General features: G+C 36.7%; 1 long non-coding RNA gene across 1 annotated transcript in view; it reads left to right on the forward strand.

Moving 5' to 3' along the window:
- The first annotated feature begins 522 nt into the window (after positions 1–522).
- Positions 523–21,539, forward strand: part of LOC126935914 (uncharacterized) — a 96,987-nt gene continuing 75,970 nt past the window's right edge. The window contains exons 1-2 of the long non-coding RNA XR_007719339.1: positions 523–641; positions 20,085–20,161. This is a non-coding gene — a long non-coding RNA (uncharacterized LOC126935914). The remainder of the gene's footprint in view (positions 642–20,084; positions 20,162–21,539) is intronic.

Raw genomic sequence — 21,539 nt, forward strand, 5'->3', positions numbered from 1 at the left:
GGGGCCCTGGAGGCTCCTTAAAACTTGCTGAGAGTTAAAGCATGTACTAAACAAACCATATACAATAAAAAATAATGGGCATCTCAGCTGCTAAGAAAATACAAATACACCACATATTAATTATATTTAGAAAATTTGACTACCACCTCTGTTGATTTGGAAATTCATGATGGAACTACTTAATTGTCTTAATGAATATCTCTACTGATCGTCACCTTCTGAGTGCTTTTGAGTATCAGCAAGGGGCATTTCTGACATTACTTCTAATTAAAGTACATGTGTTATATTAGCTATCTATTGTTGTGTAGCAATCTTATCACAAACTTAGCAGTTTAAATCAATACACATTTATCAACTCAGTGTCTGTGGGTCAGGAATTTGAACATAGCTTAGCTCTTTCCTTTTCTGAGGTTTGTATAAACCTATAATCTAGGTCCTGGTTGGGGCTGTGTTCATGTCTGATATGTAATGTAATTACATATATTCAATCACCTTTATCGTATTGTATTTTTTGTAAGGAAGCTACAGGTCTCACTTCAATCAAAAGGAAAGGATCATACAAGGACATGAATACCAAAAATTTGGGACATGGGAACCATCAAATGTCTGCCATGCTTAGGCTACAGACACGAATCTTAGAAGTAAGTGCTTCTATGAAGCAAATGTTTTCCAATAGAGATTTGATCGATGCTATTTCTGACAGACCCAATTAGCCCAAAATATTATAAATATAATAAATAAAGAAATATCTGTGGAAAGCATGAAGTATTTTAGAAAAATGAAAAAAATTAAACAATATCCAGAAATCAAGCAAAAACGGGCAGTTATAAATGAAAATGGGCTGGGTGTGGTGACTCATGCATGTAATCCCAACATTTTTGGAGACTGAGGCAGGAGGATCACTTGAGCCTAAGAGTTCAAGACCTGCCAGGACAATGTAGTGAGGCCCCAACTCTAAAATTAAAAAAAAAAAAAAAAAAAATCTGGGTGTGGGGGCATGCACCTCTAGTCCCAGCTATTCAGGAGGCTGAGGTGGGAAGATTGTTTCAGCCCAAAAGGCTGAGGCTACAGTGAGCCATGACCACACCACTGCACTCCAGGCTGGGCAACAGAGCAAGACCCTGTGATATGACTTGGCTCTGTCCCCAACCCAAATCTCATCTTAAACTGTAATTCCATGTGTCGACGGAGGGACCTAGTGCTAGGTGATTGGATAATGGGGGCACTTTCCCCTAGGCTGTTCTCATGATAGTGAGTTCTCACGAGATCTGATGGTTTCATAAGGGGCTCTTCTCCCTTTTGCTTGCTTTCTTTTTCCTGCCATCCTGTGAAGAACATACTTGTTCCTCCTCACTGTCTGCCATGATTGTATTTTATAGTAGTGTGAAATGGACTAATACACCCTATCTCAAAAAAAATAAATAAATGAATAAATAAATAAATAAATAAATAAATAAAATGTAAACAGAAGCCCCTATTATTCTACCAAATTCTGACTTCATAAATAGTTGCATCATGGATGCAGAAAAGGAAATAAATAAATGTATTTATTTTCTATTATTGCCATACCAAATGACCACAAATTCAGCAGTTTAAACTAACATCCATTATTGTCTCACATTTTGTAGGTCAGAAGTCTGGGCACAGCATAACTTTTCTCATTCTCTGCTCTAGGTTTCACAAAGCAGAAATTAAGGTGTCACTATGGCTGTGCTTCTCTTTGGATGCTCTGGGGATGAATCCCTTTCAAATTTATTTAGGTGGTTGGCAGACTTCAGTTTATGTTATTGTAAGAATAAAGTTTCCATTTGCTGGCTGTTGGCAAAGGGAGGACTCAAAGCTTTTAGATGCTACCCACATTCCATGGCTTATGTTTACCTTCCTCCATCATCAAAGCCAGCAGCATGGGTCAAGTCCTTCACATGATTCATATCTCTCTGATCTTCCTTCTAACTCCCTGCTTCTCTGGTTTGAGTTAAAAAAAAAAATTAAAAAAAAAAAAAAAAAAAAAAGCTCTTGGATTTTTAAGGGCTCCTAGTATTAGATTGCATCCACCAGGATAATTTCCCTACACCTAGTGCACAACCTTAACCCATGCCTGAGGTTGCAAGTTTTTTGAATTTTTGCATGAGTGAAAAATCCGACCTTGGCTACGGCCTTGAGCAGTAGAATATAAATAACTCCCATATGCTTAACACTCCAATAATGGAACACTAGGCATATGAAATGCATCCACAAATTTCCTTTGGTGGTGTAACCTACTCAAAGGTTGTGAGGATTAGGGAATGGACATCTTTGTTGGGACATTCTTCTGCCTGTCATAGTAAGCTACAAAATGACAATAAGACATGATGAGATTTATTTTTCTGTAAAAAAATAAATAACGTTGTGTTATGTGTTTTCCTAAAGGAAAGTATAAATTGATAATCCAAATACATGAAATACATTGCAGAGATTTAAGAGCTTTTAGTTGTAATCTTTTATCTGGCAAGAAACAACTTCTCCTGAATCCCATTTCATTGTTACTAATCTCAGTAACAGCATTATTTTTAGGAGAGTGAAATCAAAGCTGATTACAAAGTATTTTGGCATCTACTATACAATCTTTGAGCAGTTCTTAGATTTAGAAGAAATGCTAAGGAGGCACAACATTTTTATGCAAAATTATCTATTGGGTTGGCAACAGTATAATTGTCTGTATTTTACAAAACCAGTGCCAAAACATTGGCTTAAAGGAATTGAGAGTTGTTTATTTTCAGTAGTTTTTTTTTTTTTTTTATTTGAATCCTTAAGGGCATCAAGTGGTCCTAAAGAAGCTGGTATATTTTATGTGTTTGTATTTGATGAACTCTTAAGTGTGCTCAGCAACTTTATGCTCCTTCAGGATATGCTTCATGGAATAAAGGAAAGCATTAGTTGATCTTAAGAAGGATGATAAACATCAATAATCATGGTACGTTATTTAAATAATTCCTGTAGAAAATACTGTGCTAAACATTTTTTTTAAACACCACACTTGGCCGGGCGCGGTGGCTCAAGCCTGTAATCCCAGCACTTTGGGAGGCCGAGACGGGCGGATCACTAGGTCAGGAGATCGAGACCATCCTGGCTAACACGGCGAAACCCCGTCTCTACTAAAAACACAAAAATTAGCCGGGCGAGGTGGCGGCGCCTGTGGTCCCAGCTACTCGGGAGGCTGAGGCAGGAGAATGGCGGGAACCCGGGAGGCGGAGCTTGCAGTGAGCTGAGATCTGGCCACTGCACTCCAGCCTGGGTGACAGAGCGAGACTCCGTCTCAAAAAAAAAAAAAAAAAAAAAAAAAAAAAAACACCACACTTAATTCTGATTGAAAAGCAGGCACTATTGTTGTCTCAAGTTCAAATATGACATAACTGAGGCTAACATGTTACTATTTATACCACTAATACCTAATAACGGTGCATGTAAAGCCATGAATGTCTATTGTTAACACATAGGAATTTTTGTTTTCCATCCTCTACACACACACACGTACACATATGCACACACAAACACATATATGTCCAAAATCTAAAGACATCCACACAACTGGTATGCATTTTTAAGGCTTCAGTGTTCCATGCCTAGCTCAGACCCTGGTGTTAACTGCTGATGCTGAAGATCAACAATATGCCAGAACCATTAAATATGATTGGATTTGTAAATTGTGTATCTTTATTTTATTTTATGAGACTGTATTAGTCCATTCTCCTGTTATGAACAAAGACATACCAAGACTGGGTAATTTATAAAGAAAAAGAGGTTTAATGGACTCACAGTTCCACATGGCTGGGGAGGCCTCACAATCATGGTTGAAGGTGAAGGAGGAGTAAAGGTATGTCTTACATGGCAGCAGGCAAGAGAGTGTATGCAGGGGAATTGCCCTTTATAAAATCATCAGATCTTGTGAGACTTATTCACTGTCATGAGAACAGCATGGGAAAAATCAACCCCCATGATTCAATTACTTCTCATCAGGTCCTTCCCACAACACATGGGGATTATGGGAGCTGCAACTCAAGATGAGATTTGGGTGGGGACACAGCCAAATCATATTAGAGACAGTCACGTTCATGATTTTCATTTTATTGTATTCTAGTTTTAAAGTTGTACTGCTACTTTAGGCAGGACCTCTGATTATACCAATTTAGCTGAAAGTGAAGCCATAATTAAGATATGTTGATAAGGCAAAACACAGTAAATTACAAATTAAGTTATATCACCAGTTCTATAAATTCTAGGTGCCATAAGGGGTATTTTGTTAAAAGACACGTTAAATGAGTTCCTGAAGGTTTGAAATATTTGGAACAAAACACACTGGCTGAACTCCAAAATACCAGATAATTGAACTTAGATCCTTTAGTGGAAATAATTAGGCATCATTTGCATAGGTAAGGTCATTTGAACAACTTTCTGGTGGAAAATAAAGCTAATCAAGATTAATGATTCTTAAATATATTGCTTCTCTACTTAGCATATCAAGGCAGTATTTTCTGGAGAATAGAAAATGCTTTATTAATTCTACTAGGAAAATAGGAGTTATAAGCTTTTTATTTTCACTAATTTTATCACAATGCATTTTTATACATGACTATAATATGTTAAAATATATGTTATATATTTATATATGTGCATACATATATCTACATATTATATAATGTATATGTGTGTATATTATCTATTTCATATAATTATATATAACATTAAATTACAACATATCATGTGTGTTAAATTATTTTACAAAACAATTTTAAAATAGATATTCAGAGAAATGAAGTTACTTGTTAAAGACTATACAATTTATAAATAATCAAATCAGGATCAGACACCAAGTCTCTTCAACCCCCAAACCATTTCAAAGCCTAAAGAGAAATAAGTAGAAAAGGATATATATAATTTACCTATAAATATACAACAATACAATTTTTCTTCTTGGATTGTGTTCTTCTCACGTGTTTTCTACCAAGTAAACACAGGACATAGAAAGGATGTATTTATTTTAAGTAACTATGTATAGACATATGAAACTACAAACAAATTAGCATCTCAAAAATACTGCATCAGCATCTTGATTTTGTCAAAATCTCCAGTAACAGTTGTTTAAAAAGAGAGAGTAATATATTTGCTCTAGCTCTAATGCTTGAGTAAGTATGTGTTTTGAACAAACTTGGTTCTCTACAAATGTTGTTAATTAATATGACTCATTCATCATACTGTAAACATAATTGAGAAGTAAGGCTAAGTCTGGATCTGAACTAAGACTACAAATTGCCCTCTTTCATAGAACAGATATAGGGAAGCATATGAACTAAATGGCTCAGTACGGCCTAATGATTAAAAACAAAAAGAAACCTGAACATTTGTCTACTATCTTCTTATTGGCTCCAGTGTGCCCCCTCAAAATTCATATGTTGAAACCCTAACCTTCAGTACCTCAAAATGTGACTGTATTTGTAAATAGGGCCTTTACAGAGGTAATTAAAATGCACTGAGGTTGTTAGAGGGGGCCTGAATCCAATATGATGAGTGTCTTCATAAGCAGAGATCAAGACACTGAGAGAGAGACATCAGATATCTGCACACTCAGGGAAGCTGAGTCAGGGAAATCATTTGAATCCAGGAGGCAGAGGCTGCAATGAGCTGAGATCGAACCACTGCACTCCAGCCTGGGCAACAGAGCGAGACTCCGTCTCAAAAAAAGAAAAAAAAAAAGGAAGATGGCCAAATAGGAATAGCTCCATCTCCAGCCTCCATCTCCCAGCATGAGTGACACAGAAGATGTGTGATTTCTGCAATTCCAACTGAGGTACCAGGTTCCTCTCACTGTGGCATGTTGGACAGTGGGTGCAGTACAGTGGGTGCAGCCCACTGAGCAAGAGCCGAAGCAGGGTGAGGCATCACCTCACCCAGGAAGTATAAGGGGGAAGGGAATTTCCTTTCCTAGCCAAGGAAACCGTGACACACGACACCTGGAAGCAAATGGCACACCAGGAGATTATATCCGGCACCTGGCTCAGAGGGACCCACACCTACAGAGCCTCCCTCATTGCTAGCACAGCAGTCTGAGATTTAACTGCAAGGCAGCAGCGAGGCTAGGGGAGGGGTGCCCACCGTTACTGAGGCTGGAATAGGTAAACAAAGTGGCTGGGAAGCTCAAACTGGGTGGAGCCCACTGCAGCTCAAGGAGGCCTGAGTACTTCTGTAGACTCCACTTCGGGGGACAGAGCATAGCCAAACAAAAGGTAGCACAAACCTCTGCAGATTTAAATGTCGCTGTCTGACAGCTTTGAAGAGAGTAGTGGTTGTCCTAGCATGAAGTTTGAGATCTGAGAATGAACAGACTGCCTGCTTGAGTGCGTCCCTGAGCCCTGAGTACCTAACTGGGAGACACCCCCCACTAGGGGCAGACTGACACCTGACACCTCACACGGCCAGGTACCCCTCTGAGATAAGATTCCAAAGGAACGATTAGGCAGCAACATTTGCTGTTCAGCAATATTCACTATTCTGCAACCTGCATTGCTGAGACCCAGGCAAACAGGGTCTGGAGTGGACCTCCAGCAAACTCCAACAGACCTGCAGCTGAGGGTCCTGACTGTTAGAAGGAAAACTAACAAACAGAAAGGACATCCACACCAAAACCCCATCTGTACGTCATCATCATCAAAGACCAAAGGTAGATAAAACCAAAAAGATGGGGAAAAAACAGAGCAGAAAAGCTGAAAATTATAAAAATCAGAGCACCTCTCCTCCTCCAAAGGAACACAGCTCCTCGCCAGCAACAGAACAAAGCTGGATGGAGAATGACTATGACGAATTGAGAGAAGAAGGCTTCATATGATCAAATTTCTCCGAGCTAAAGGAGGAAGTTCAAACCCATCGCAAAGAAGCTAAAAACCTTGAAAAAAGATTTGACGAATGACTAACTAGAATAACCAATGTAGAGAAGTCCTTCAATGACCTGACAGAGCTGAAAACCATGGCACGAGAACTACGTGACAAATATACAAGCTTCAGTAACCAATTCGATCAACTGGAAGAAAGGGTATCAGTGATTGAAGATCAAATGAATGAATTGAAGTGAGAAGAGAAGTTGAGAGAAAAGAGAGTAAAAAGAAACGAACAAAGCCTCCAAGAAATATGGGACCATGTGAAAAGACCAAATCTATGTCTGATTGGTGTACCTGAAAGTGATGGGGAGAATGGAACCAAGTTGGAAAACACTCTTCAGGATATTTTCCAGGAGAACTTCCCCAACCTAGCAAGGCAGGCCAACATTGAACTGCAGGAAATACAGAGAACACCACAAAGATACTCCTCGAGAAGAGCAACTCCAAGACACATAATTGTCAGATTCACCAAGGTTAAAATGAAGGAAAAAATATTAAGGGCAGCCAGAGAGAAAGGTCAGGTTATGCACAAAGGGAAGCCCATCAGACTAACAGCAGATCTCTCAGCAGAAACTCTACAAGCCAGAAGAGAGTGGGGGCCAATATTCAACATTCTTAAAGAAAAGAATTTTCAACCCAGAATTTCATATTCAGCCAAACTAAGCTTTAAGTGAAGGAGAAATAAAATCCGTTACAGACAAGCAAATGCTGAGAGATTTTATCACCACCAGGCCTGCCCTACAAGAGACCCTGAAGGAAGCACTAAACATGGAAAGAAACAACCAGTACCAGAAACTGCAAAAACATGCCAAAATGTAAAGACCATCGGTGCTAGGAAGAAACTGCATCAACTAATGAGCAAAATAACCAGCTAACATCATAATGACAGGATCAAGTTCACACATAACAATATTAACCTTAAATGTAAAGGGCCTAAATCCTCCAATTAAAAGACACAGCCTGGCAAATTGGATAAAAAGTCAAGACCCATCAGTTTGCTGTATTCAGGAGACCCATCTCACATGCAGAGACACATATAGGCTCAAAATAAAGTAATGGAGTAAGATCTACCAAGCAAATGGAAAACAAAAAAAGGCAGGAGTGGCAATCCTAGTCTTTAATAAAACAGATTTTAAACCAAAAAAGATCAAAAGAGACAAAGAAGGCCATTACATAATGGTAAAGGGATCAATTCAACAAGAAGAACTAACTATCCTAAATATATATGCACCCAATACAGAGCACCCAGATTCATAAAGCAAATCCTTAGAGGCTTACAAAGAGACTTAGACTCCCACACAATAATAATGGGAGATTTTAACAAATCACTGTCAATATTACACAGATCAACAAGACAGAAGATTAACAAGGATATCTAGGAATTGAACTCAGCTCTGCACCAAGCAGACCTAATAGACATCTACAGAACTCTCCACCCCAAATCAACAGAATTCTTCTTAGCACCACATCACACTTATTCCAAAATTGACCACATAGTTGGGAGTAAAGCACTCTTCAGCAAATGTAAAAGAACAGAAATTATAACAAACTGTGTCTCAGATCACAGTGCAATCAAATTAGAACTCAGGACTAAGAAACTCAACCAAAACTGCTCAACTACATGGAAACTGAACAACCTGCTCCTGAATGACTACTGGGTACATAATGAAAAAAAAAAGCAGAAATAAAGATGTTTTTTGAAACCAATGAAAACAAATATACAACAGACCAGAATCTCTGGGACACATTTAAAGCAGTGTGTAGAGGGAAATTTATAGCACTAAATGCCCACAAGAGAAAGCAGGAAAGATCTAAAATTGACACCCTAAAATCACAATTAAAAGAACTAGAGAAGCAAGAGCAAACACATTCAAAAGCTAGCAGAAGGCAAGAAATAACTAAGATCAGAGCAGAACTCCTGAAGGGGATAGAGGCACAAAAAAATCCTTCAAAAAATCAATGAATCCAGGAGCTGGTTTGTTGAAAAGATCAACAAAATTGATAGACCACTAGCAAGATGAATAAAGAGGAAAAGAGAGAAGAATCAAATAGACACAATAAAAAAAAAAAAAAAACAATAAAGGGGATATCACCACTGACCCCACAGAAATACAAACTACCATCAGAGAATACTATAAACACCTCTACGCAAATAAACTAAAAAATCTAGAAGAAATGGATAAATTCCTGGACACATACACCCTCCCAAGACTAAACCAGGAAGAAGTTGAATCCCTAAATAGACCAATAACAGGCTCTGAAATTGAGGCAATAATTAATAGCCTACCAACCAAAAAAAGTCCAGGAACAGACGGATTCACAGCTGAATTCACCACAGGTACAAGGAGGAGCTGGTACCATTCCTTCTGAAACTATTCCAATCAATAGAAAAGGAGGGAATTCTCCCTAACTCATTTTATGAGGCCAACATCAACCTGATACTAAAGCCTGTTAAAGACACAGCAAAAACAGAGAATTTTAGACCAATATCCCTGATGAACATTGATGCAAATCCTCAATAAAATCCTGGCAAACCAAATCCAGCAGCACATCAAAAAGCTTATCCACCATGATCAAGTGGGCTTCATCCCTGGGATGCAAGGCTGGTTCAGTATATGCAAATCAATAAACGTAATCCAGCATATAAACAGAACCAAAGACAAAAACCACATGATTATCTCAATAGATGCAGAAAAGGCCTTTGACAAAATTCAACAGCCCTGCATACTAAAAACTCTCAATAAATTCGGTATTGATGGAACATATCTCAAAATAATAAGAGCTATTTATGACAGACCCGCAGTGAACATCATACTGAATGGGCAAAAACTGGAAGCATTCCCTTTGAAAACTGGCACATGACAGGGAAGACCTCTCTCACCACTCCTGTTTAACATAGTTTTGGAAGTTCTGGCCAGGGCAATAAGGCAGGAGAAAGAAATAAAGGGTATTCAATTAGGAAAAGAGGAAGTCAAGTTGTCCCTGTTTGCAGATGACATGATTGTATGTTTAGAACACCCAATCATCTCAGCCCTAAATCTCCTTAAGCTGATAAGCAACTTCAGCAAAGTCTCAGGACAGAAAATCAATGTGCAAAAATCACAAGCATTCTTATACACCAATAACAGACAAACAGAGAGCCAAATCATGAGTGAACTCCCATTCACAATTGCTTCATATAGAATAAAATACCTAGGAATCCAACTTACAAGGGATGTGAAGGACTTCTTCAAGGAGAACTACAAACCGCTGCTCAATGAAATAAAAGAGGACACAAACAAATGGAAGAACATACCATGCTCATGGATAGGAGGAATCAATATCATGAAAAATGACCATGCTGCACAAGGTAATTTATAGATTCAATACCATCCTCATTAAGCTACCAATGACTTCCTTCACAGAATTGGAAAAAAACTACTCTAAAGTTTCTATAGACCCAAAAAAAGAGCCTGCATTGCCAAGACAATCCTAAGCCAAAAGAACAAAGCTGGAGGCATCACGCTACCTGACTTCAAACTATACTACAAGGCTACGGTAACCAAAACAGCATGGTACTGATACCAAAACAGAGATATAGGCCAATGGAACAGAATAGAGCCCTCAGAAATAATACCACACATCTACAGCCATCTGATCTTTGACAAACCTGACAAAAACAAGAAATGGGGAAAGGATTCCTTATTTAATAAACGGTGCTGGGAAAACTGGCTAGCTATAAGTAGAAAGCTGAAACTGGATTCCTTCCTTACACCTTATATAAAAACTAATTCAAGATGGTTTAGAGACTTAAATGTTAGACCTAAAACCATAAAAACCCTAGAAGAAACCCTAGTCAATAACATTCAGGACATAGGCATGGGCAAGGACTTCATGTCTAAAACATCAAAAGCAATGGCAACGAAAGCCAAAATTGACAAACGGGATCTAGTTAAACTAAAGAACTTCTGCACAGTAAAAGAAACTACCATCAGAGTGAACAGGCAACCTACAGAATGGGAGAAAATTTTTGCAATCTACTCATCTGGCAAAGGGATAATATCCGGAACCTACAAAGAACTCAAATTTACAAGAAAAAAACAACCCCATCAGAAAGTGGGCAAAGGATATGAACAGACACTTCTCAAAAGAAGACATTTATGCAGCCAACAGACACATGAAAAAATGCTCATCATCACTGGCCATCAGAGAAATGCAAATGAAAGCCACAGTGAGATACCATCTCACACCAGTTAGAATGGCGATCATTAAAAAGTCAGGAAACAACAGGTGCTGGAGAGGATGTGGAGAAATAGGAACACTTTTACACTGTTGGTGGGAGTGTAAACTAGTTCAACCATTGTGGAAGACAGTGTGGTGATTCCTCAAGGATCTAGAACTAGAAATACCATTTGACCCCGCCATCCCATTACTGGGTATATACCCAAAGGATTATAAATCATGCTGCTATAAAGACACATGCACATGTATGTTTATTGCGACTCTATTCACAATAGCAAAGACTTGGAATCAACCCAAATGTTCATCAATGACAGACTGGATTAAGAAAATATTGCACATATACACCATGGAATACTATGCAGCCATAAAAAAGGATGAGTTCATGTCCTTTGTAGGGACATGGATGCAGCTGGAAACCATCATTCTCAGCAAACTATCACAAGAACAGAAAACTAAACACCACGTGTTCTCACTCATAGGTTGGAGTTGAACAATCAGAATACTTGGACACGGGAAGGGGAACTTCATACACCAGGGCTGTTGTGGGGTGGAGGGAGGAGGAAGGGATAGCATTAGGAGATATACCTAATATAAATGAGGAGTTAATGGGTGCAGCACACCAACATGGCACATGTATACATATGTAACAAACCTGCACGTGGTGGACATGTACCCTAGAACATAAAGCGTATTAAAAAAAAACTAAAAAATTAAAAAAAGAATTTATGAAAAAATCACATCATAATGTCTTTAGTAGGAAAAAAGCATTCAATTTCCAAAATGGCAAAGTTTTCAGCCCTTTGTTTCTCTTGGTCTTCTGAGTTTGTCATTGCCCAAAGCCATTCCTACTGTATGTATCCAAATGTTTCTTGCCACACACTGATTATGGATTTGGTACTTCATTTGGCTAAGTGATGACCATTTTTAGTCCTTGGCCAAGAGCAAATGGATAAACACACAGAGTTGTGGCGGGGGGATGGGGGGGAAAGCAATGAATGTCATTATTGGCATCTTGTAAGAAAGGCATTTTCATTATCTGTTGCTCCATTCTTATTGGTTCCAGTGTGCCCCCTCGAAATTCATATGTTGAAACCCTAACCTTCAGTACCTCAAAGTGTGACTGTATTTGTAAACAGGGCCTTTACAGAGGTAATTAAAATACAGTGAGGTTTTTAGGATGGGCCTGAATCCAATATGATGGGTGTCTTCTTAAGTAGAGATCAGATCATAAAAACCAACAATATTTAGCAGCTTAAAACCAACAAGCATTTATGGTTTCATAGTTTCTGTTGGTCAGGCATTTAGGTGCTGCTAGGCTAGGTTCACCTAGCTCAAGGCCTCTCAGGAAGCCACAGTTTAGGTTTTCACCAGGGCTGCAGTCATCTCAAAGCTCAACTAAGGAAGGATTCGCATTCAAACTTATTGAAGTGACTTTTGGCAAGACTATTGGCAGAAGACATCAGTTCCTTACCATGTGGGTCTCTCTCTCTCTCACGTTACACAAAACATGGTAACTTGCTTTTCTCGGAACAAATAATGGGAAATGGAGATAGTAAGCAAAACAGAAGTCATCTATTTTATTGTAACTCAATCTCACCCCTTTTATCATATTGAGTTCATTATAATTAAGTCACTAATTCCAGCCCACACTCAAGGGTAAAGGATTAATTAAATGTGTCGAAAGCAGAAGGCATGGATTATAGAGGACCTTTTGGAGGTTGCTTTCTATAAGGATAATATCTTAATTAGAGATTTTGAAATCTGCCTGTATTAGTTCTTTCTCACACTGCTATGAAAAAATACCAAAGACTGGGTGATTTATAAAGGAGAGGGATTTTATTGACTCACAGTTCTGCATGGCTGGGGAGGCCTCAGAAAACTTACAATCATGGCAGAAGGAGAAGAAAACCCATGTTTCTTCACAAGGTGGCAGGAAAGATAAGTGCCAAGAAAAGAGGGAAAAGCCCCATATCAAACTATCAGATATCATGAGAACAGCTTGAGGGTTACCGCACCCATGATTAAATTACCTCCCACTGGGCTCCTCCTATGACATTTGAGGATAATAGTAACTAAAATTCAAGATGAGATATGGGTAAACACAGAGCCAAACCATATCATTGCCTGATCTTCTTACCATGCAGTGAATATCACATTATTAATTTGGTAGGTATTTATAAGTTTTATGATATTATTTCACATACAAACAATGTCTACATTATTCATACTGGTTAAAAATGCTAATACCTAAATTCTCCAGGCTAAAATTAATTGGTCTGCAATGAATTAAGGTGGTACAGGGAAAATAAGGGCTGGGGTTTCCAAAGTAATATTAACTTGACACTCATTTTGACACTCTCCATAGGCTTTTCAGTAAATAAAAGCTTTTTGTCTCACATATAAAGGCAGAAGTTCCACTTCAAATTACAAGTAATTTGAATAAATAAAGTAATAGTATCAGGATTTTGTGAATCTACTTTTCCTTCCTTCCTTCATTTTCTTCCTTCTTTTTTTTTTCTCTTCTTCCTCTCTCCTCCACTTTTTTCTTTTTATCTATCTTTACAATAAAAACTTAAACAAGTCCCAGTCATATCCTTTAGTTTGCCTGATAACTGTCTGGAAATAGTATCCCTATTTCAAAACTCATTAAAAACAACAACAAAAAAAAATTACTAAGACCTCAAACAAGCTACTGGCTTCCACCTGTAGATCCAATCTCACCTCCTACTGCACCCTCCTTTTTATTTATGGTAGAATATTGTCTAAGAAGTCATAAAATCTTGATCTCAAGACATTTGTTTATTGTATTTTATTAAACTAGTATAAGGTGAGATTCTGTCATTTCCAATGAAAAGAATGACAATGACAGGAGGTATTGCAATTTTAATGTACCAATTTATCAATGAATGCTTAAAAGCTTTTTATTATTTGTTCTTCTTAAATTCTGTTCTCTTCATTCTGACACAATTAAAATAAATACAATAAACAAATAAATACTTAGTTTTCAAGGTTTAGCTCAAAATCCCACACCCCTGTGAAGCATTTATAAAATTAACTAATTCTTTCTTTGTGAACTGAAAGCATTTTTGCCACAGTACTAGTATAGTACTTACTATATTGCAACTATGATTGTTTTTAGTTTTTGTAGTTGTTTTAGTTGTTAGATTTTTAAGGCTAGAATGTGAAAGTACTGAGCCCATGCTGAAGAAAGCATAACATAGTGAACTGCCCTGTGTATTTCAAGGGGTTTTCAAGGGGTCATCTGCTCACATTTATAATTGAGAGCAAAAGGTAGATTCAAAAGGAACTATAACTATAACCATATATATACATATATATGTACACATGCATATATACATATGTATACATATATATACACACATATATGTATATGTGTGTGTGTGTGTGTGTGTGTGTGTGTATATATATAATTTTTTTGAGACAGAGCCTTGCTCTGTTGCCCAAGCTGGAGTGCACTGGTGCCATCTCAGCCCACTGCCACCTCTGCCTCTGGGTTCAAGTTATTCTCATGCCTCAGCCTCCTGAGTAGCTGGGATTACAGGTGGACACAACCAGACCTGTGTAATTTTTTGTATTTTTAGTAGAGATGTGGTTTCACCATGTTGGCCAGTCTGGTTTTGAACTCCTGGCCTCTAGTGATCTGCCCACCTTGGCCTCCCAAAGTGCCGGGATTACAGGCTTGAGCCACTGTGCCCAGCCTAGGAACAAAGTATTTAATGTCATACATCTTTTACAAACTAACCTTTTCACATTGTTTATTAACATAAGGTTTTGTTTGTTTTCTGGTCACCATCTTTGGAAAACAACCATCTCTCATTCACATCATTAATTTCAGGTGATGGGACAAGGAGTTTTACATGACCAAAAAGGAAACAAAGCTCTCTTTTCATGGGTCATTGATAAGAAATTGATGTGATGATTTCCCTAGGAACTTTGTTGGAATTGTAGGCGGGAGGCACTAATTCCGTCTTATAGTTCTGGTGAAAAGAGCATTTGTAGCTTACAGCTGCTGGGGAGTTATTTTAAGAACATAGAGAGGCATCTAATAATGAATATATCAGAATAGAAAGCAGAGTGAGGAAGTGAGATTAGAGACTGATTTGTGCAATTGTTTTATGAAGTGATTGAGTACATAGTTTTTTAAAAAAAACAAAATTATCTTTTTTAAAGTTTTGTAAGCCTATTTATTATATTGTATTTTATTAAACTAGTATAAGGCGAGATGCTGTCATTTCCAATGAAAAGAATGACAATGACAGGAGGTAATGCAATTTTAATGTACCAATTTATCAATGAATGCTTAAAAGCATTTCAACAGGGCAGTCATATAATGTAGAACAAAGAACATGCACTTGGGAGGTAAACTGCCCAAATCTTGTTCTCAGCCTGCCATTTATTAGCAGCATGTCTGCTGGAAAGTTACACATTCTTTGTATTCTTTGTGTGCCTTTGTTTTTTCATCTGGAATATGGGAATAATCACAGAACAGAAATATACAGGAATATAACATTGTTACAGTGTGTGTGTATATGCATGCACGTGTGTGCTTATGCAGGTTTTAGAAGATTATCTGGTACATTGAAACATAACTGTTGGCAATAAAATACCTTACAAAGTTTGCTTGAACCCATTCATTAATCAGAGGGTGTCTACTATATGCCAAACAACTATGCTACATATTTTAGTTAATAATAATAAATAGGATGTGTACATTGCCCTAAAATTATTTACCACCAAATGGTGGGAAAGGACCTGAAACTAAGTTATTAAAATAGAGTAACATGTAACAGATCTGTAAAACATTACTCTGGTCTAACTGAAACTTTTTAACTATTGGTAAACATTTCCCCATTCCACACCCCAAACCCCAGCCTCTGGCAACCACCAATCTACTCTCTACTTCTATAAATTTGACTTCTTAAGATTCTGGATATAAGTTAAATCATGTGGTATCTTTTTTCCTGGCTATTTCACAATTATTATTGTCAAATAACAATAACATTTTAAATAAATATTTTAAAAAACTAAACACTCCTCCCCAAAAATAGACCAAAACAATTATTAATTCGTATGTACACATAAATGACAATAGAATAACTGACGGTGTCATAAATAACTGAGACCAGAAGTAACAGAGAAGATTTCATAAAAGACACAGGTTTGAGTAGCATAAAGGAAAAACATGAGTTTAACAAATAGGGTAGACTAGAGGACAGAAGTGTTTTAAAAAGTTAAAGAAATATAGAAACTTATCTAGTTATTGGATTACATACAATAGCATTTACATCTTAAAGTAGTTTTGAAGGTTTCTTGTACATCAAAGCAATTCTGACCTGTAGATTTAATTGTGAGTTAATCATTTTCTAAAAAATCAAGGATAATGTTTTCTATATATATTAAAGATATATGCTACTTCTATTTACATACTTTATATTCTTACATTAAACCTGTTTTCTAGGAAGAAATTAATCCAGTAATTCTAACTCGATCAAAGAACTAAAATGAACACAATAGGTCAAAAACTAGTTCATAGAAACAATTTCAATTAAGCTATGGAATTTTATTTTCATTAAGTTCCTCATTAGTGTTCTTAAAATAACTTCTCCAATGCAATTTTAATTCTGTAACACCAATATTTTGATTAGATTAGACAAATTGTTATCTACTATGAAATTTGATATGTCCTTCAAATTTTATCTCTAACTGAAATATTTTTACCTATTTAATAGATTAATTTGTTAATTAATTTAATTATAATCTACCTCTATGGTTGCTGGAACTTTTTCAATTATTTATTGGACTATTTTCAAACAACTCTGTATTTAAATTTCTCAAGCATTTCTTTTTCTTTCACAATTTTTGGTGAAGCGGTCCACTGGAGACCAGTGTTATAACAGTTAGACCAGTATATAACATGTTTTTTATTAAAAAAAAAAAAAAAAAAAAAAAAAAAAATTTCCTGTCTTCTGAAAACCTAGAACTTATGGTCTGGGCTTCTGGAACTTAAAAGAGTAACATTTTATTGACCTCATGATTAGTTTATATGCCTTGTTGCATTGTGTTTTAATTTATGACAGTTGAAAAGCTCTTTGCAGTGTTTCATTTTTTAGGCTTAGTGCTGCCAGATGCTTGAAGTAAACAACATTTTGAAGATATGTGGTTATCCTACATGTATATAAGAACTGGGATTAAACTTCTGCTTTCTTAAGCAGCTTTTATTCATAGGCGTGGTTTAATAGTTACTGTCTTCTCTCTCTCACAATGTGTAAGGATAAGTGACAAAACAAACCCATATGTTAAACTAATTAAAACACTTTTTCCTTTAATTTTCTCAGTGTGAAATTATCGTGTAAAAGATGATAAAAAGGGATAAACTAGTAGATTAAGTTCATTATAACTTTAAGCATAAATTTATGAGTGGGGCTAATAGATATACCACAAAGCAGATCATTTTCATGTTTTAAAATACTTCATAATGCCTAAAGCATGAAGTTAGCCAAAAAGTAAGATAGAGCTAGTGCATGGATCTATCTCTGTACCCCCTGCAAGTTACTTTACTCATGTGAGGTTTAGTTTTCTTATCAGCAAATCAAGAACAATAATAGAATTGAAGTAAAAGCTGTTGTAATGATAAAATAGCACACATATTCATTTAAACCAGTGTTCTGCAAAATAACTTCTTGGTCAGACACACTGGGAGAAGTTGTCAAATTAAATGGTGACTTAGAAGAAAATGTATGAATTTAGGTGAAAAATTTCTCTGTATACCCATATAAAATTTGTCTATAACAAATTATGTGTATTTCTTTACTTATGTATTTATAGTTTATCTTTCTAAGCTCTATGAGACAACTTGTTGCTTTAACTTTAACAAGTAAACCTTAACTTCCCCAGTTGAATGTCAAAATTATACATACCATCATACAGACCCTATATAGTAACAAAAGTTAAAAACATTATCAAATGAGAAGAGTAAAGGGTATTCTTCTAAGCTGTTCCTCTTTAATATATATTAAGGCTGTAATTCAGTCAATAACAAATGATATATCACCTAACACTGGAGGAACTTTGACTTCTAATACCTGACAGTGAAGTGGAGAACCCAAGATGGACCTGAAACTCTCTACGAAGACTCCTATCAGGTCACCCAACACAGAAGGCAGCACAGATATGACTATTTAATAATTATATGCTCAGAAGCATAGGGTGTGAGTGATAAAATGATGTCACTTCTGAGCATATATTTTAATTTTTTTGTAAATATGCAAATGTTATAACTCCAAACTGTATATATCTGCTAATATAAAAATGTAAAAGTGGATACTTAATCATAACCCATGTCCCACACACTTAAATTAAGACCAATTTAGGCCAATCACTGCATTAAATAATATAAAACCAATAATAAAAATTAGAATGTTTAAAAATTTTCTTGTAAGTTATATTATAATTCATTTTGAATGCTCTTATGTCTGAAGTCCATTTTCTCTGAGCTTTACGGTCTAACAAATTTTATACATTTTAATTGAAAAATTAATGCTATATTATTTCTGAGCTTTCACAGTTGTTTACATAGCTAGATAAGGCAAATTATTTAGAATGAAATCATTTGCATTTACTTATAAGTAGAAATTATTTCGAATGAATTTATTTGCATTTATTTATAAGTAGAAATTTATATTTGTTACGTATTTTAACTATAAAAACAGAATCAATTGGATGCAAAACTGATTGAAAAGAACAAATTTGTCATTGTAAATATTGTCATTGTAACATTTTAGAAATGTTATTTCTAAAAGAAAATGTTATTTACCTGAGAATAGGCACTGCATTTGAATGGCAGGTGCCATAGTAAAGTATGTGCATTTCAGGGAGGTAAAGAAAGACAAATGTTTTTAGAGGAAAAACGAGGAGGATTACATAATTGTTTTGAGATTATCCTTGCCCACAAGAATCAGTAGCAAGTTTGGTGTCAGTCAAAGGTTGAACAGGAAGTTGCTGAGCAGATGTCCTCACACACAAATTATTTTTTGGTGTAAGGTTGACATGGCCTTTGTGCAAGGTTGTGGTTTTTCCAGAATTTTTTGTGATTTTTTTTTTTTCGTGATAGTTTTTGCTGCAGACATTTGTGTCTGAGAACCTTCCATTTGTGGCCTTCCTGGAGTTCATTTTAATTTTTCAAGGTTTTGTTTGCTTATTTGGTTGGGGTTTTTTGTTTCTGTTTTTGTTTTCTTTTGAGACAGGATCTTACTCTGTTATCCAGGCTAAAGTCTGTGGCTGTACATAGGTATGATCAAGCTCACTGCAGACTCCAACTCCTAGGCTCAAGTGATCCTCTTTTCTCAGCCTCCCAAGTAGCTGGGACTATAAACATATGCCATCATGCCAGGCTTACTTTTTGAAAATTTTTATTAGAGATAGGTCTCACTTTGTTGCCCACTCTGGTCTCGAAGTCCTGGCTTCAAGCAATCCTCCAGCCTCAGCCTGCCAAACATCTGTGATTAAAGGTGTAAGCCACCATGACTAGCTTTGTTTTGTTTTGTTTTTAACAGAAGTGACTCCATTTTGACTTTTGCAAAGTAAAACAATAACAAGAAAAAAACCTGTGTTCATTAATCAAGATGTAAATAAATTTAAATTTGTTAAAGTATTCTCATAGTTATATTAAATCACTGATTGTATTAAGTCAGAATTCTACAGAGAAACAGAACCTGAGGGTGTTGGTGTAAGTCTGATTCTGAAGATCCATTAACCAGAAGTGCCAATGGCCTGACCAAAGGCATAAAAGAATGAAAGAGTAGAAATTCACCCTTTGTCTTTTTATCCTTTAGGGCATCAACAGATTGAATGGTGCCCACCCACATTGGTGAGGGTGATCTTATTTACTCATTCTTCCAATTCAAATGCTAATCTTTTCTAAAAATATTTTCACAGCTCTTATCAATACGCCAGGGATTCAGTCTAGGTTCTGATGCTCACTGCACCATCATTGAGATGAAGAATATTGCCAGGTAAGAAGCCTTTATTTGGGTTTCACAGCTGAGGAGAATGGGAGATCAGTCTCAAATCCATCTCCCTGAACAATTAAAATTGGAACTTATAGTTCCTTCATATCTGGTAGACCTGATGATTGGTTTCCTGAAAAAGGAACTCAGATAAGAAAAATGTAACTTTAAGTTTTAAGTCTGGGAGGATCAGTTTCTATGTTTGTTCAAAAGAAACCATAATCACTAGTTCTATGAGACAATTGGACTGGTTTCACAGACACACCCAGGAATACCAACTAAACAGACATCACTTGGGCTAGTCAAGTTGACACATAAAAGTAACAGTCCCACTCATTAAGTAAATGCTATTAATTCAAATTATAGACTACTGATAACAAAAAAACCCTAAGTGATCTTTTTTTTTTTTTTTTGAGACAAAGTCTTGCTCTGTCACCCAGGCTGGAGTGCAGTGTCACGATCTTGGCTCACTGCAACTTCCGCCTCCTGTGTTCAAGCAATTCTCCTGCCTCAGCCCCCTGAGTAGCTGGGATTATAGGTGCTCACCACCACACTGGGCTAATTTTTGTATTTTTGGTAGAGACAGGGTTTCACCATGTTGGACAGGTTTGTCTTGAACTCCGACTTCAGGTGATCCACCTGCCTCGGCTCCCCAAAGTGCTGGGATTACAAATGTGAGCCACCGTGCTCAGTCTGTGATCCAATATTTTTACTCAAATATAAATTGATCATTTTGAAGATAGTTGTAGTCAACATTGTGATGGTTAATATTAAGTGTCAACTTGATTGGATTGAAGGATGTCAAGTATTGTTCCTGAATGTGTCTGTGAGGGTGTTGCCGAAAGAGATTAACATTTGAGTCAAAGAACTGGGAGAGGTAGACCCATGCTCAGTCTCGGTGGGCACCATTTAATAATTGGCATTGCAGCTAGAATAAAGCAGACTTGCTGAGTCTTCTAACCAACATGTTTCTCCAGTGATGGATGCTTCCTGCACTGGAAGATCAGACTCCAAGTCCTTCAGCTCTTGGACTCCTGGACTTATACCAGTGATTTGCCAGGGGATCTCCAGCCTTCAGCCAGACTTAAGGCTGTACTGTTGGCTTCCCTAGTTTTGAGGTTTTGGGACGCAGACTGGCTGCCTTTCTCCTCAGTCTGCAGATGGCCTATTGTGGGACTTCACTTTGTGATCATATGAGTCAATACTCCTTAATAAACTCTTCTTCCTATATTTATCTATCCTATTAGTTCTGTCCCTCTAGAGCATCCTAATACAGTCACAAACTAAATATTATGTTTCTTTTAAATGGTATGCCATTAAAATAACACTATTTCATCATTTCCATTAGCCCTCTGTATCTATGGGTGCTACATCCATGGATTCA

This window comes from Macaca thibetana, chromosome 14, assembly GCF_024542745.1.
Source record: "Macaca thibetana thibetana isolate TM-01 chromosome 14, ASM2454274v1, whole genome shotgun sequence".
Lineage (NCBI taxonomy): Eukaryota > Metazoa > Chordata > Mammalia > Primates > Cercopithecidae > Macaca > Macaca thibetana.